The sequence below is a fragment of the Megascapheus bottae genome, chromosome 35 (genome assembly GCF_031878675.1).
Source record: "Megascapheus bottae isolate mThoBot1 chromosome 35, mThoBot2.hap1, whole genome shotgun sequence".
Lineage (NCBI taxonomy): Eukaryota > Metazoa > Chordata > Mammalia > Rodentia > Geomyidae > Megascapheus > Megascapheus bottae.
In genome coordinates, this window is record NC_143543.1 from 2,869,300 (window position 1) to 2,886,650 (window position 17,351).

At 39.2% G+C, this 17,351-nt stretch overlaps 1 protein-coding gene across 1 annotated transcript in view; it reads right to left on the reverse strand.

Annotated features, from left to right (window-relative positions):
- Positions 1 to 17,351, reverse strand: part of Sox5 (SRY-box transcription factor 5) — a 732,928-nt gene that overhangs the window by 587,671 nt on the left and 127,906 nt on the right. The window contains exon 3 of the mRNA XM_090324494.1: positions 7,462 to 7,531. The gene's annotated coding sequence lies outside the window, so the exon portion shown is untranslated. The remainder of the gene's footprint in view (positions 1 to 7,461; positions 7,532 to 17,351) is intronic.

Genomic DNA, 17,351 nt, shown 5'->3' on the forward strand with positions numbered 1-17,351 from the left:
GGAAATTTAACTTAACCTACTGCAGGGTTGTTTTCTTTTTCTACACAGAGAGTTTAATCAGCTTGTCATGAGTACAGAATTCTAACATGTTTTCAGTACATGCATTGACATTTTCGTTATGATTTTATTATTTCTTTGTGAATGTACAATATTTACTGCACTCATTGGTTATTATCTGCTATTGAAACTTGGGAAAAGCGACTTGTATGATTTCAGGATGTTAGAGCATTTATTTATGAGAATTGTTAGTATGAGGGTTGGTAAAAAGAGGACAATAAGAGCTACGCGCCAATGGCGCAAACCTATAATCCTAAACTACTCAGGAACCTGAGATCTCAGGATCATGGTTCAAAGCCAGACAGGACAGGAAAATTCATGAGACTTTTACCACTAATAAACCACCAGAAAAAGAGAAGTGGAGCTGTGGTTTAAAGGGAAGAGCACCAACCAGGCTTGAGGAGAAGAGCTCAAGGACTGTGTCCAGATTCTGAGTGAAAGCCTAAGCAAAATAGACAGACAGACAGACAGACAGACAGACAGACAGACAAAAAGGCAGGAAAGGAAGGCAGGAAGGAAGGAAGGCAGGAAGGAAAGTTTTTTTCTGGTGAAATATCACCCATCTGAATGACTGTGCAATTTCAAAGCCTAAACAGTGTCAGCAAGCAGGCTTTTAGCATTGTGCAAATCACCTCCTGCTTGCGTTTCTTGGACTAGGAATTCCACAGGGTGCCTGGAGCAAACACTGGGGTCCCAGCACCCCCTAACTCAACCCTACGCAGAGTCACTCATTTCTACGCAACTCTCCACTATCATGACACTCTCTTACAGCTGAGAGTAAGGGCAGGGTATGGAGAAAACTAACAAAGAAATTCCAAGGAAAAACCCCACTGTAGATAGTATTTAGAGCACTCTATGGTGAGTAAGGAATGCTAGAACTGAGTTGAGGCCTCTCAGGGAATGGATCGCTACCCACGTACCATTTTGCTTGGATAAGAGGAGAACTAAGTGTGCCATTTCTAGAACACTCTTTTTCCTTTGAAAGCATTCTGCCTGTTCCTGGCACTGGAAAAGCAGCATTCTGAACAGACAATTCATCAAAGAAGATAAAATCCTCACCCACGCCCAATGCAAACTTATAGAACCATATATATATATAATTTTACTTTATTTTTAGGTGTGGGGCTTGAACTCAAGGCCTGGGCACTGTCCCTGAGCTCTTCTCTTCAAGGCTGGCGCTCTACCACTTAAACCACAGCTCCACATCTGGTTTTCTGGTGGTTCATTGGAGATCAGAGTCTCCTGGACTTTCCTGCCCTGGCTGGCTTTGAACCACGATCCTCAGATCTCAGCCTCCTGAGTAGTTAGGATAACAGGTGTGAGCCACCAGCACCACACACACAGAAAGTTTTTATGTAGATCACATCTGAATGTTTGCATTTAATAGTTCCAATTTTTGTAGCCCTTCCTACTAAAAAATAATGTGTCTATGTTTAATAATTATACTTATTATATAATATAACTATATTATATAAGTATACTTATTATATAATATAGTTATATAAGTATTTCTATATTTTACATATCACATGTTTCTACAATATATTTAACCCAATTAACATTTTAATAATTCATAATCAATGTTTCATGTAAAGATTCAAATTACTGTATCATATAAATATAAATGTTCCCATATTTTACACATCATATGTTTGTATAAAATATATTTACGGTTAATACTCAGTATATTTCATAAAATCATATTTAATATATAACATTTAAAACATATCTTTTTGCCAATCCTGGTCTTGAACTCAGGGCCTGAGCACTGTCCTTGGACTTTCTCAAGGCTAGAGCTCTATTACTTGAGCCTCAGCACCACTTCTGGCTTTTTTCTTTGTGTGTGGTACTGAGGAATTGAACCTGGGTCTTCGTGCGTGCTAAACAAGCACTATTACACTAGGCCAAACTCCTGGTCCATAAACATACATTTTTATAACTTACACAACACATATTTCTACAAAATATATTCTTCACGTACTAGTAATTACTAGTAGCATTTAACACAATGATTATGTTTAATATAGGTTTAATGTAAAATTACATTATTATGTTAAATATGAATGTTTCTATAGTTTCACATCACATCTCTACAAATACATGCTTAATATGATAATTATATTAATAATTAACAAATACTATTTGATATGATTATATTTAACATATTATACAAATATGTAAGTATAGATAAATCTATAAGTATGAACATATAAATATATGAATATAAATAAATACATAAATATATATCATTTACACCTAATATAGTTCTACAGGACGTATATTTAATACATAACAAAAATCATATTTTATTACGTCACTCCATGAGGGTACATCCCAGTAGTCTGAGATTTTATACGGGGCACACTGACATATTCTTTAAACCGTACCTGACCAGAGCTTTACTTGCTTAATAAAATATCCCAGTTTTGTGCTGGTGACTCAGGCCTGTCATCCCAGCTGCTCAGGAGGCTGAGATCTGAGGATCACAGTTCAAAGCCTGCCAGGGCCTCAAGTCTGTGACACTCTTATCTCCAATGAGCCAGTAGAAAACTAGAATGGAGCTGTGGCTCAAGTGGTAGAGCGCCATTCTTGACCTGAAGAGTTCAGGGACAGAGCCCAGGCCCTCAGTTCAAGCCCAGAAATGGCCAAATAAATGAATTATTTCTGCATGGGCAGATAGATGTGGGGAAATTTGCACACACAGTCGTGTGTGAGTGTGTGTGTGTGTGTGTGTGTGTGTGTGTGTGTGTGGTGTGCATGTACCTTGCTTCCTTTAATAAATGGCCTTTCCAGACTTTAGTTATTGTCTGATCATGGATGTGGTTGACGGAAGAGCACTGAACCAGGAGTCCAGCCATGCAGTCCTTTCTTGTGCCTGCAATCACCATGTATCCCCCAAATCTCACAGGGCTGTGCAAAGGGAGGGGAGTCAGCCATGGAGAGAGGGGACAGTGGTGGACAGGAAGCTCTCTGGAAAGACATGGTGTGATACCAGAAAGAAACCATTCATTTCCACCAGCCTGAAGCACCCTGAAATAGAGCTGGGCTTTCCCAGGGGACAAGCAGAGTCTCAAGATCATGTAAGGAGAAGGACAAAGCCATTTTATTCCTGCAGCTCCTCTCAATTAGCAATTTTGATTACTTACAGCTAAGTCTCCGTTTAGAAGGTTCCAGAAGCTGGGCCAGCTTTCTTTCCTCCCTCCCCTCCCTGCCTCCTCCTCCACCACCCCCCCTTTTGAAAACAGAATTTATCTAGAAAGGATTTCAATGGGAAGATGCTAGTTGAAAGCCAATCATGTTGATCCTTTTTCTTTTAACTTAAGAAATATTGAATATATATCTATAAATTCCAAATAATCGAATTTTACTCTAGCAAATGAGATGGGAATCAAACCTAGGAAATGAAGATATAGCTTTGGGAAGCTGTGTGCATGCAATGTTCACTTGTGCCTTTCTAGGTGCGTGTGAGGGATTTGTATGAATTGGTATGCATGTTCTGGTGTGTGTATGTGTTCATACATGCATGTGGCATGTGTACATACATTCTTGCATGTGCCTGTGGGAGCGTGCAAATATGACTTGTTGGGTCTCATCAACCAGCATTATCAAAAGGGTAGCGAATTGATTCTATTATATTCACATTATCAAAGAAAAAAGTATTCCTCTTCTTGCCTCTTTTGACGGGGAAACATTTTATATGTCATAGCTTTGGATATAAAGAAGCCATGTTCCACAAGTTATACCCATCATGATTATATTTAATATATAGTAGAAATGCCTATGATACCTATCTTTCACACATCAAAGACTTGTATATTTAAAAATTAGGTTTAATAGCTAATAATACGTTTTCAATTCTCTCTGCATCAGAGGGCAGACTGGTAGATTCAGAAATTCAACTTGTACACAGGGAACACACATGTAAAACTGAAATCTTAACTGAGAAGAACTCTAATTGTCATCTTATTTAATCTATACTAATATATTAATGAATGTATTTCTCTGAATTTTACCCATCATAGGTTTCTTTAAAATTTGTATATTTAATAGATGATATATAATACTGGGTTACTACATGAGGGATAATTATTAGTAGGTTCAGGGTCCAAATTTCTCCTCCTCCTCTTTCTCTTCCTCTTCTTCTTCCTCCTCCTCCTTCCCCCCTCCTCCTTTTTTTTGGCTGCTGGTCTTTAAATTTGAACTCAGGGCCTAGATTCAGTCTCTGAATCCCTTTAGTTCAAAGCTAGCACTCTATCACTGGAGTTCCAGCTCCAGTCTAAAAAAAATAAAACAACAATAATTAATTGAAGATAAGACTGTCATGGACTTTCTTGCCTAAGATGGCTTCAAACCCTGCTCCTCAAATCTCAGCCTCCTGAGTGGCTGGGATTACAGTTATGAGCCACTAGCATCAGCTGAGGGGGTTCCAAGCTGTTGAAGAGAGAGCACTGATGTATGTTTGAAGCCTTCCCATTGTAGTGCTCTGCTTGCCTAAATAATTCCTTTTATCTCCATTAAAAACACACAGGCCCCACCCCAGGTACAACAATATCCCACTAATTTTCCCCTTTCCCATCTTTGACTTTCCTTTTCTTTTTCTTTTTTGTCAATCCTGGGTCTTGAACTCAGAGCCTGAGCACTGTCTTTGGGCTTTCTCAAGGTTAGTGCTCTACCACTTGAGCCACAGCACCACTTCTGGCTTTTTCTATGCATGTGGTACTGAGGAATCGAACCCGGGTCTTCATGTATGCTAGACAAGCACGCTACCACTAGGCCACGCTCCAGGCACCTGTCTGAGTTTTCTATCTCTGCACCTATGCTGTTTTGCACATGGCTTGCCATCTGATGTTCTTCTGCCTGCTTCATTAGAAGGTCACTTGGGTTAAAAAAAACAACAACAAAAAAGCATTATTCAAGTTTTGGGGACATGATAGGTGCCAGTGCATTTTTCTCAATCACACCAAAATTCTACACAGACAAAAGGAACACGAACCTCATTTTTTCCACCTAGGTACCTGCCCCCCCTTTTTTTCTTCTTCTAGGAAAATGGCGATATCAGAAACAAAGCTGAGAACATGAATCTCTAGCTACATGTGCTTCACCAAAACCAGTCGCCTCTTTTCGTAATTTTGATAGCTGTTTGTCTAAAGATAATCCAACACAAATCAATAACCTGTGTGTGTGTGTGTGTGTGTGTGCCAGAATTGGGACTTGAACTCAGGGCCTGGCCCTTGTACTTGGCTTTTACCCTAAGGGCTAATGCTTTTTATCGTCTGAGTCAGTCTATTATTGGCAGCTTTGTACTGGTGAATTCCAGATCAGAATGTCACAGACTTTCCTGCCTCTAGCTGGCTTTGAAACCTGATGCTCAAATCTCAGCCTCCTGAGTAGCTAGGATTATAGGCAAGCCCTATCTCTGGTCCTTGGCTCACAAGCTCCATTTTGAAGCACTCGCATTCTGACATCTCTGTGTTATATATGTTTTAAAAAGACAGGGACATTGCCTTGATTCTTAACAATCTCAGATCACTGAAATGACAAGGTGAATTAATGAGCCATTTTCAGACTTTATTTTCTATCCAAAGTCACATTCCCTTTCCCACAAACCATTTTAATACATACTAACTTCTTATGTTCTTATAAATGCGGGTGCGTAATTGACTTTGTTGGTGCAATAAATAAAAATGAAAAGCAAAAGAAAAGAACAAGACAATCCGGCTTATCAAGACACAAGTAACATTTGCCTGTGTTATGTTTTCAACCATCATGACGAGTTAGAAATAGATAACTCCTTTGAGTAGCTTCTGTATTCTCGACTTAATGAATGATCATAGAAATAGTAAAAGTGATTCATGGGTCCCATATATTTTCATTCATTGCCAAAAGAGATAATAAAAGAAAAATGTTAAAAAAAAAAAAACAGAAAAGGAAAAGGCAAAAAAAAATAGAAAAGAAAATTGATGCTTCTTAGATTGAAATACAAGATGGGAAATACAAGATGTAAGAATTAATTCTACTGGATAATTACCAATAATATACATTAATTAAAAATGGGCACTAGTGGGGCACCAATGGCTATCCCAGCTACTCAGGAGGCTGAGATCTGCGGGTCCTGGTTCGAGATCAGCCGAGACAGGAAAATCCTTGAAACCCTGATCTCCAATGAACCATCAGAAAAACAGAAGTGGTGTTGTGGCTCAAAGTGGTAGAGTGCTAGCCTTGAGCAACAAAAGAACTCAAGGACCGTTCCCAGGTCCAGAGATCAAGACTCATGGCTGACCAAAAATAAAAAGATCAATAAAAAATATAAATAAAGTGGGCACTCATGGTTCACACCTGTAATCTCAGCTCCTCACGAGGCTGGGATCAGAGAATGAAGGTTTAACGTCAGTACAGGCAAAGCAGGACTCTTATTGCCAATTAAATAACAAAATCTCAGAAGTGGAAGCGTGGCTCAAGTGATTAAGCACCAGTGCTGGTGGTAAAAGACTCTAGCAAGAGCTTGGGTTCCTGAGTTCAAGCCCAATACCAGCACAACAAAACTTATATGTACATAAAATAAGTATAAATGCACACGTATATTTATACAATATGTGTATACATGCAATATGTATATATTTATCTCTATATTATGTATGTTTATTATATCATATAAATGCACAATATTTGTATTACTCATCTTTGTTTTTCTTTTTATGCTAAAGGTACAATTCTATTTTCTGAAGTTCTCTTTTATTTAAATTGCTACTTAGCAATGGATCATGAAATTATCTCTATGTTCATTCATGGGGCTGTATCTCATTATATTTTGTTTTTTTTTTTAAGTGTATCTTTTTGTCTTTTCTTTTTTGGTATGGGGATCGAACCCAGGACATTGCACTTGTAAGCAAGCACTTTACCACTGAGCTACATCCCAGCCCTCATTGTATTTTATCATGGATCCCTTAATCCACAAGCAATTTATAAAGGAAGATGTAGGCTTCTGCCAATATTTCACAATTACAAATGGTTACAATTAATAACGAATGGTAATTACTTTCCTTTCTGTCCCTCCCTCCTTCCTTTTGCCTGCTTTCCCTCCCTCCCTCCTTCCCTCTATCACCTTGCCTATCCTTTCTCTTCCTCTTTTTCATTATATATTCTTCTTCCTTCCTTTTTCTTTCTCTGTCCTCCTTCCTTCCCCCCCTCTCCTTCCCTTCCTCCCATTTCCATGACTCTCTATGTGTACTGAGGATTTGCATGCTAGTCAAGGCCTCTACCCCTTAACTATATTTCCAGTCTGCCTGAGTATTTCTAAAGCTCATCACATAGTCTCAGAAAACCCCTGATTATCCTAGCCACCTACTTGGCTGACACTACACCACAGACCAGGGAGAAAGGTTGGGAAAATACAAACTGAGTTACCTTTGAAGTTTTTACTGGTGTTCACATTTGTTCCTAATCTTGACTACAGATGAAATTTTCTTCACTGCTCCTAAAGGACAGAAAATATATCTAAATATTTCTAAATATTTCTTCATTTCCCAAGCCATGGTTAAAACCCTAAATTGATCAAGATCCACTGGAAATCCAAAACAATACAAGAACCTGGATCTATTCTTGCATCTACAAATATTTCTACCAGAAGGAATAATCTTTAATTTCCTTTGCATTTAGAACTCATATGAGAAGCTTGAAAATGCCAATGGATTTTTTTTTAAACAGGAAACATGCTTGTCATGTGTTGCCACCATTGTGTGTGGCTGTGTGGTGATTGATTCACACATGGCATTATTAAGGGGGAAGGACTCAGCAAATACCTATTTATTTAAAAAAAAACCCATTATTTTTTTTAATTCTTTAAATTTAATTCTGTGTCCAGTACTGGGCCTTGAACTTCAGGACCTTGCTATCTCCCTTGACTTTCACTCTCAATGCTGCTGCTCTACTACTGAGCCATACCTTCCATGTGGTTTTGTCTTTTCCCACCCTGCTGGTTTATCAGAAATAAGGGTCTCCCTTGTTTGTCTTCCTGGGCTTCCTTGAAGTGTGATCCTCCAATCTCAGCCTCCTGAGTAGCTAATATCACAGGTAGGAACCACCAACACCTAAAAACTTGTTGAACTCAGTGTCTTATCCTTGGTAGACCAGCTGTCTTTCATTTGAGCTGCACCCCCAGTCTTTTGGGAAGGGGTTCCCCCACTACTTTTTCTCCCCAGGTTGCCCTCAGACCCTTCTTTCCCCGGTGATAAAGATTAGAAGAGTTCATCACTCTACTCAGCCAGTCTGCTGAGATGAGGCCTTGCTAACATTTTTCCCTAGGCTGGCTTTGAACCCCGATCTCTTTGATCTCCAATTGAGTAGTTGAGAGAACCCACTTATGGTTCCTTTCTGGTCCTGAACTATCCCAATTGCTTATATAAGGTCATGGTGGAAGCCTGGATTTCCTTTGAAGCAGCAATATGGCTCCTGATGTGAGCACTGGCTCATTCTTGTGAGCCACAATCTCTAATTCTGTACCTCACAGGGCTATGTCGCCTGTCACACAATAATGCACCACACATGACACCTTACAATGGAGTGCCAGATAGAGACAGAGGAGAGGGGGAGGGAGAGGAGAGGGGGGAGAAAGGAGGAAAAGAGGGAAGAGAAAGAGAGAAAGAGAGCAGGAGGAAGAAGGAAAGGAATAGAGATGGACAGGGGAAGAAAGAGAAGAGATACAGACTTAGAGGAGAGGAGAGAGGAGAAACAAGAGAGGGGAAGAAAGAGACAGAGGTCTAAGGAGGAAGAAGAAAATGAGGAGAAAAGAGCGAGAAGACAGAGTTGCAGACACAGACAGGAGAAAAGGAGTACAGTAGAGAGAAAGAGGAGAAAGAGACTTAAAAGGCAGAGAAATAAAGAGACATAAAGAAGAGAAGGGAGAGAGAGAGAAAAGACAGAGAGAGAAAGAGAGGACGGAATAAGGGAGGAAATAGATATGAAAAAGGGTGGGGCCTGAGCAAAAAAGAAAGAAAAAAAGAAAGAAGAGGACAGAGAAAAGATACAAAAGTGGAGAAGAGGAAGAGAGAGAGAGAGAAGGAGAGAGAGAGAGAGAGAGAGAGAGAGAGAGAGAGAGAGAGAGAGAGAGAGCACTCTAGATTCTCCTGCAATGAGCTACTGCTTGCTTTTTCCACCAAGAAGATATTTTGTATGCTGCAAAAACCAAGATGTTTGCTTTGCCACCAATCCAGGGCTAAAGCAGTTATTTTTTTTTCCTCCTACAGACACAAAACATACAGTAGATGAATGTTTCATGGACGCTAAATCTTGGAGGGGAACCGAAAACAAGACCAGAACAGGTTAAAAAAAAAATCTGGTTTCTCTCTATCAAAATACTAATTAAAATTCCTGTTCATGGGAGCGATTATACATATGTTTTTGAACTAAAAGTCTAACCTGGCAGGATTTTTTTTGGCCTTATTTTCGTGACAACATTTTTTGTCCATATGGCATGAAGTGAATCATTTTACATCTTTTTTTTTTCCAGCTCTTATGTGTTTTTCTTGTTGTCTCTTCCCTCCTTCTTCATCACACACACACTGGCACAAGTCCTTAAATTACCAAATGCCAAATGCAAGCTGCCATTATGGCGCTACATAATACTGGCATTTTTCTTTCTTTGCAAAAATACTGTGTATATGTGTGTCTCTGTCTCTGTCTGTCTCTGTCTCTCTCCTTTACACACACACACACACACACACACACACACACACACACACACACACCTGAAGCACACTGAATATTTTCTCTAGCCTCTGCCCACACTCAATTTCTCACATTTCTGTCCTGTTCTTTTTGTTGTGGTTGGTTGTTGTTGTTTCTTTTGTCGGTCCTGGGACTTGAACTCAGATCCTGGGTGCTATTCCTGAGCTCTTTTGCTCAAGGCTAGCTCTCTACCACTTTGAGCCATGGCGTCACTTCTGGTTTTCTGGTGGTTCCTTGGAAATACGAGTCTCACAAATTTTCCTGCCTGGGCTGGATTTGAACCTGAGTCGTCTAGTTCTCAATCTCCTGAGTCGCTAAGGCCTGCTTATATACAGTCACAAAACAACCAACTTCCACTTGGTTGCAAGAAATTGTAGTATCCTTTTCCATGTCTCTTCCCTTGTCTCTAGAACATTCTGACAATTGGTAGTTCACTCAGGAATTGCTATCAGTGAATGGCTGATACCCAGAAGCAAAAATCTCATGTCTTGAATTCAAAGCCATCACCACAGCTGACTGGTAGTCTTCTTTCTTCTAATTACTGTGTGGATAATATTTTGAATATGTAAAGTCTTACCATGTGTTAGGCCATATATTTTTTAAGCATGAGATGGAGAATTTTAAGAAGAAGAGGAAGTAATTGTAATTTCGTATACTATCATTGTAGGAAATGAGAGCTGGACATGGTAGAAATTGAGAATTGTCTACCATGGTGATTTTATTACAAACAACTGGCTTAACCGTTAGTAAAGTTCAGTAAAAAACAAAACAGAATGGACTGTCCATTGGGTTTTGTTTTTATTTGGTTTCTTCATCCTTTGTAAAAGCTAAACAATCTTTTCACACTTGGGGTTCACCCACTACACAGCCACACTCATTAGATTTTTAAAAATTATCTTCTCAGCAGTTGTACGAAAGGCATTTTGATTGAACATATCCATTGGTGAGGACAATCCATCTTTGTCCATGTCACCCCTTCCCCATCTCTCCCTCCCCTCTCAAGTCACCTATTTTAAAAATATAAAATAATATGTATATTCAAAATTATGACTGTATTCAACCACTCTTTTCCTCTCTGTTCATCTACCAGCTCTCCCTTTTACCGAAACCCACCCCCAACACGCCCAACCCAAACCCAAATTCTAGTTTCCCCGTCTTCATTTTGTGAGACTATAAGTTAGCTGTTTAAAGGACTTACACCCGTATTTTAGTTCGTGTGTGTGTGTGTGTGTGTGTGTGTGTGTGTGTGTGTGTACACATATGGATATGTGGACATTTTACATACACATATGGATATGAGGACACTATACATATATATGTATATATAGTATCTATGCATGTACACACACATATATAGTGGGCACATGTTTTGCACATGTGTTACACCAATGTCTCTGGCACCCAGCCTCAGACTCTGCTAAGTTTGTGCTGAAAAGCAACAACTCCTCCTGACAAATGTAACTTTAACAACAGTAAAACAACCTAATAGCTTAGCATGCCAGGGGGCTAATGTGGCAGAGCATTTACGGTTCCACTGTCAAGTGGCGAACTGAGATTTGCAAAGCAGGGGTAGCTCCTAATTCATTAGCTAAAGGGGGTTATTGCTCATAGAGCTGCAAAAATGTGGGAAGGAAGAGAGGACATTGAAGAAGGCATTTTCTTTTCAAAGGACTATGGAGACTTAGGTTGGTTTTTTTTTTTCCACCTGTGATCCAGATAAATAAATAAATAAATAAATAAAGACAAGAGACATTAAAACACCAGGAATCCCGACGTTTATAGGCTGACTTCTCACTCTGGCTGTTTGCTGTATTCTGCAATGGTCAGCTGAGGGGGGAAAAAAAGGATTGTATCTTCTTTTTCTGTGTGATTTTATTATTTTTTTAAAAAAATTCTCTTGAAGTAGTTGGACCAAGAGGTTTCATATTTCCACATGTCCTTTTTATGAGGAGACAATTTTTGTGTTAAATAGAGAGGTTTGGTGATGGGTGATTTGTAAATCAATTTGACACCCTTAGAACAAAAGCCATATCACAAAAAAGGCTTTGCAGTTTGGTTATAAAATGAATCACTCCTGAGGTATCACAGCCAGTTTCTCTGAACCTTGACCAAAAAAAAATAAAAAAGTAACTGTGGACAATTGTAACATGAAGCTAATAGACTGGGCAGGAAAGAGACCTCTACAATAAAAGCAAGAAGAAAAATGTAGTTAACATAGCTACAGCTCATAATATTGACATCTCTCTCTCTCTATATATATATATTTCTTTTTATTTAAATTCCTAGTAGTTAAAAATGACCCTGAATAGTATGTTATATGGTTTAAAATAGTTCATCTATTTTTGAATAGAAAAAGAGAAACGATTATTTTTAAATGGTAGGTTTTTTTGTTTTTATTTCTTCGAAATGAGGTCTAGAAAATGAGACATCTTTATTGCCTGAACATTAAGCCCTAAAACAACTGATTTCTCTAATTCCTGTCATCCTTCTGCTTGGCCCTGAGTTTTCTCCCCATGGGTTTTCCCTGTGCTTTTCTAAATGAGAGTGTTATAATGGGAAATCTGTTAATTAACTAGAAGCAAAGTTGCACGGTGGAAATCAAACACAGGGCTGTGTCCTAAAACCCCCACAGAGAAGATGACATGTGGCCCAAAGTTTAAAGACTTCCTGTCATTAGCGGAGACCTCTCTGGTTGCTTTGGTTCCACAATGAGCAGAAAATGGAAGAATGCAGACAGCAACAAAGGAACTGGCTGTTTACTGCAGAAGAAAGGAAGAGGAAGAAAGAGAAGAAAGACAGACAGACAGACAGACAGACAGACAGACAGAAAGATAATGCAAACTTATTGTGTATGTGCTGTCTACTTTTAATTCATTTATCACCATGAAGGTATTGCAGAAAACACCCAAGATCTTCAGACTCCATGTTCAGGGTTAATAATATATAGATTCTTGTGTATTTTCTCCCGGGAAGAGTCTTCTTCACCAGCAAGATGGAGGGGAGAGAGACAATGGGTAGAAAGGGAATCATTCTACAAAAAGGAAAGCCCTCAAAAAACTCAGACAATACCAGTGCCAAAAGCAAATATCCCAAGAATAATCCAGAACCTCCAACTCACCCTCCATCATGGACAAAGGACAGAAACCAGCTGGACGAGTGATTCAGGAGCTAGATCCATTCTAAAGTTCTGAGTTCAAATTTCACTGATGTCAAACTACTCAGAAGGCTGAGATCTGAGGATCATGGGTTAGAAAGTCCATGAGACTCTGATCTCCAATGAACTACCAGAAAACCAGGACTGGAGCTGTGGTTCAAGTGGTAGAGCGCCAGCCTTAAGCAACAAAACCCAGTCAAGACCCTGAGAAGGGGGTTGGAAGTATAGCTTAATGGTAGAGTGTTTGACTAGCATTCATGAAGCCCTGGTTCGATTCCTGGGTACCATAGACACAGAAAAATGCCGGAAATGGTGCTGTGGCTCAAGTGGTAGAGTGCTAACCTTGAGAAAGCCCAAGGACAGTGCCCAGCTCTGAATTCAAGTGTCAGGATTGGAAGGAAAAAAAAAAAAGATCCTGAAAAGCCTGATTTGCAAAGCACAGTACACACACACACACACACACACACACACACACCATGAAATTTTTGTCACTTCTGGGTTTGGAAACATTCACTAATCCTCTCTATTAGCTATTTTGAAATACACAAGACCCATCTGCAATAGAAGAGCAAATTCTCATTTCTTCTACCATATACCATACCCGTTGATCCAATGTGACTTCCGATCTCTTCAGCCTCTCCTTTCCTACCCCGGACTCTTATGATCATTCAATCATTTCATTAAAATAAATCCATTTTCCTGCTTTGGGTGTCAGTACTGGTGTTTGAACTCGGGGTCTTAGCGCTATCCCTAAGATCTATTTTTTTTTTGTTGTTCCAGGTTAGTGCTCTACCGTTGGAGCCACAGCTCCACTTCCAGCTTTTTGGTGGTTGACTGGAGGTAAGAATCTCATGGACTTTCCTGCCCAGGCTAGCTTCAAGGAGGAGGGGAGGAGAAGGAGGAGGGGAGGAGGGGAGGAGGGGGAGGAGGGGAATGAATAAATGAGTAACATTTAAAATAAATGCACAAGGTGCAATAAAGATAGCAAGGTTAGATTACTGAACATCCTAAACAATATAAAAGCAAGAGTATGAGTAACCGTGAAAATACACAAATGCTCTGCAGAAGTTTAACCAATAGTAAATTTGAAAACTCGACTTAATTAGAAAGACCAAACAACTAGGAAAGACAATTTCTGAGTTAAGCTGCGTGCAGTGGCTCATGCCTGTAATCCTAGCTACTCAGGAGGCTGACATCTGATGATTTAGGACAGTGCCTAGGCCAAGTTCAAGCACTATGACCCACAAGAAAGAAAGAAAGAAAGAAAGAAAGAAAGAAAGAAAGAAAGAAAGAAAGAAAGAAAGAAAGAAAGAAAGAAAGAAAGAAAGAAAGAAAGAAAGAAAGAAAGGAAAGAAAGAAAGAAAGGGAAGGAAGGAAGGAAGAAAGAAAGAAAGAAAGAAAGAAAGAAAGAAAGAAAGAGAAAAAAACCATTACTAAGTTCAAAAAAATATTCCCCAGAAACAGAGCTTCATAGAACCAGCTAAAATTCTGTTAAGAAACTGTAGATATGAATTAGAGAACTGGAGACACCAAAGAAGGATTGGAAAACACATAGATAGATGAACCCCAACTACCATAAAAGCAAAACAAAACAAGAATAGAATGCATTGGTAAGTTCACAAATCAGAGACCACAGCGTAACATAATGCAAAGCAAAACCAAAAAATATTCATAAAGCTTTCAGTAAGAGTTGATTTTAGCCAATCAGTCTCCTATAAAGTTGTCCTTCCAAATGGTAAATTTTCTTGAGAGGAACCCCTAGTTGGTTAGATTTGAGAGTCCTCTAAATTTGGGGTACTTCAGGAGAGATGGGAGTGTATGCAACTGTCTACATTTGGTGTGCTGGCACTGGCTCAAGGTGTGTATACATATTTAGCATGAAATAGCCAGGTAAGTTTTTAAACAGATCTCTGGAAAGAATGCTGTGGATAATTTTAGCCTTCTTTTCTAACATGCTTGTGTAGGCACAGATCAAAGATGGGAACTTACCAGAATACTTTTTATTTAGGAAAATGGACTCCAGAGAATAAAGGAAAAGACATATATAAATATATATATACATATATACACAAATAAACATATATATACATGAACACATATATGTTGATATATATGAACATATATGTGTTGATGTCAACATCTATCTGTCTGTCTGTCTGTCTGTCCCTTCAAACTATCAAGAGCAAACTTTAGGGAATTTCTCTTTGTTTCATGCTCTCTTGATTCATATCTCATTTAGGCTGTCATTTAGGTGAAGCCAGCTTTTGCCTTTTTTTTATTGTGACAGAATAGTTTTTTTTTTTTTGCTTAGTGTCTAGGATGTGGGTTTAGGAACCTGGAGATAATTTTCATACCAGTGCTTCTTGCTCAGGCTGGCCTTGAACCACCATCCTCAAATCTCAGCCTCCTGAGTAGCTGGGATTAGAGATGAAAGCTGCCAGCACCTGGCCTGGTGGCTTGGGTCTGGTTTGTTTTTTTTTTTTTTCCAGTCCTGGGCTTGAGCTCAGGGCCTGAGCACTGTCCTTGGACTTTCTCAAGGCTAGAGCTCTACCACTTGAGCCTCAGCACCACTTCTGGCTTTTTTTCTATGTATGTGGTACCGCGGAATCGAACCCGGGTCTTCATGCATGCTAGGCAAGCACTTTAACCACTAGGCCAAACTCCTGGCCCATCTACATAGCTTTTGTTCTATTGCTGCTGCTATGGTTGTTGTCTTATTTTCTCCCCTGTGTCTCCACTCTACAAAGACATCAGATTGACCTTTCCTCTATCTGACTTGTTTTATTCTTCTACTGTGAGCTTGGAAAACTTTATTGTTGTCACATTTCCTATAACCATGAAGAAAGCCCAAGGAAGATGACTTTAAGGATAACACTCGAGTAATAGCTTAGCATCTATCTCCGAGGCAAAGAAGAACATCATTTCGTATGTTCAGCTTACTTTGGGTTCGTGCTTACATTCGAGGAAGGGAAAGCACCAGATATCAGCTACATAAGGAAAGGAAAGGAAAGAACCAGTAAACAAAATAACAGCAAGCTGACATTAAACGATAGTTGACTGACATGGCTCATATCTTGGAAAAAGCTGAGTTGAAGAATGAACAAAAGCAAGCATTGGATAAGATTTAGAGAATGAATTCTACAAGATGTGGATGGGGACAGGAGGGGAAAACAGGGAGAGAGGAAGGAAAGCAGGGGACACTCTCCAAAACTAAGTAGACCCATGAACTGACTTCTGGAACTCTCACCCCTCTGCCCATCACCTTTATAATAACAATAAACAAGAAAAGGGCCGGTTCAAAGTCAGCTCAGGCATGGAAGTCCATGAGACTCTTATCCCTAAATGAAACACCAGAAAGCTGCAAGTTAGAGCTGTGTAGCAAGTAGTAGAGTCCCAGCCTTCTGTAAAAAAAGCTAAGGGACAAAGCCCAGGCCCTGAGTTCCAATCCCAGTACTGGCATAAAACAAACAAAAGAAAAATGTGCCTGCAATCCTACATTAAGTAAACACAATTATGAAGCTGAGTGGCTCTTTTAAAGAAGCCAGGGAATAGAATAACAGAATAATTATCATGTTTCCTCAATAATGTGTGTTCGTTTTTGTTTTGTACATTTCCATGATGATGCAATTTGACATTTAGACTTGAAACTTACAAGCTGATTATACTTAGTGTTTATCTCCACTTATAATTTGTGTTAAGAGTTGTTCTATGATGTATTCCAGAGTAATGATGATGGAATTTGACCTTCTCTTCCCATTATCTGTTCACCTGTGTGCCTAGGTAGATATTGCTTGGATTTCTACTTCAATATATAAATCACCCCGAATATCTTAATTTCATTCATATCTTAATTCAAACAGTTACCATCCGTAAATCTGAGAGGTCATGAAGATGAAACTTAGAATTTTGAACTCTGGGCGGCTGGAGGAAGAGATTGAGCCTTCAATTAAGAGCTCAGTTCTGATCGTGTCTAGCTAGCTGGCTTTACAGCAGCAAATTGTGGCCTGGTTTCTGTTCACAGGACTGTTGGGTTGACACCTTTCTTACCTACTTAGGAAAGCTGGAAAAAGCTATGGTGGAAGTGAAAAGAGAAATATAAGCAGGCGGCAGAGGTGAATAAGCTCAAAGAGTTAGAAAGAAGAAACATTTCTCTGATCCCAATTCTCCTTCCCTTCCTCCTCCTCCTCCTCCTCCTCCTTCTCCTTCTTCTTTTTATTTTAAATGATCTTTAAATCATAGTATACGAAGTTTTGAATTCCTCTAATCAATTCATGAGTACCCTGTGTCTTTCATGCACAATAATTTTGAAGAGTTTAAAAGACTAAAGTCTATCTTCATTATCAAAGATAGTTATTTATTATCATGCACCGTATGTGATACGTGAACATCTATCTACACAGCTAGTCCTTTGGAGTTC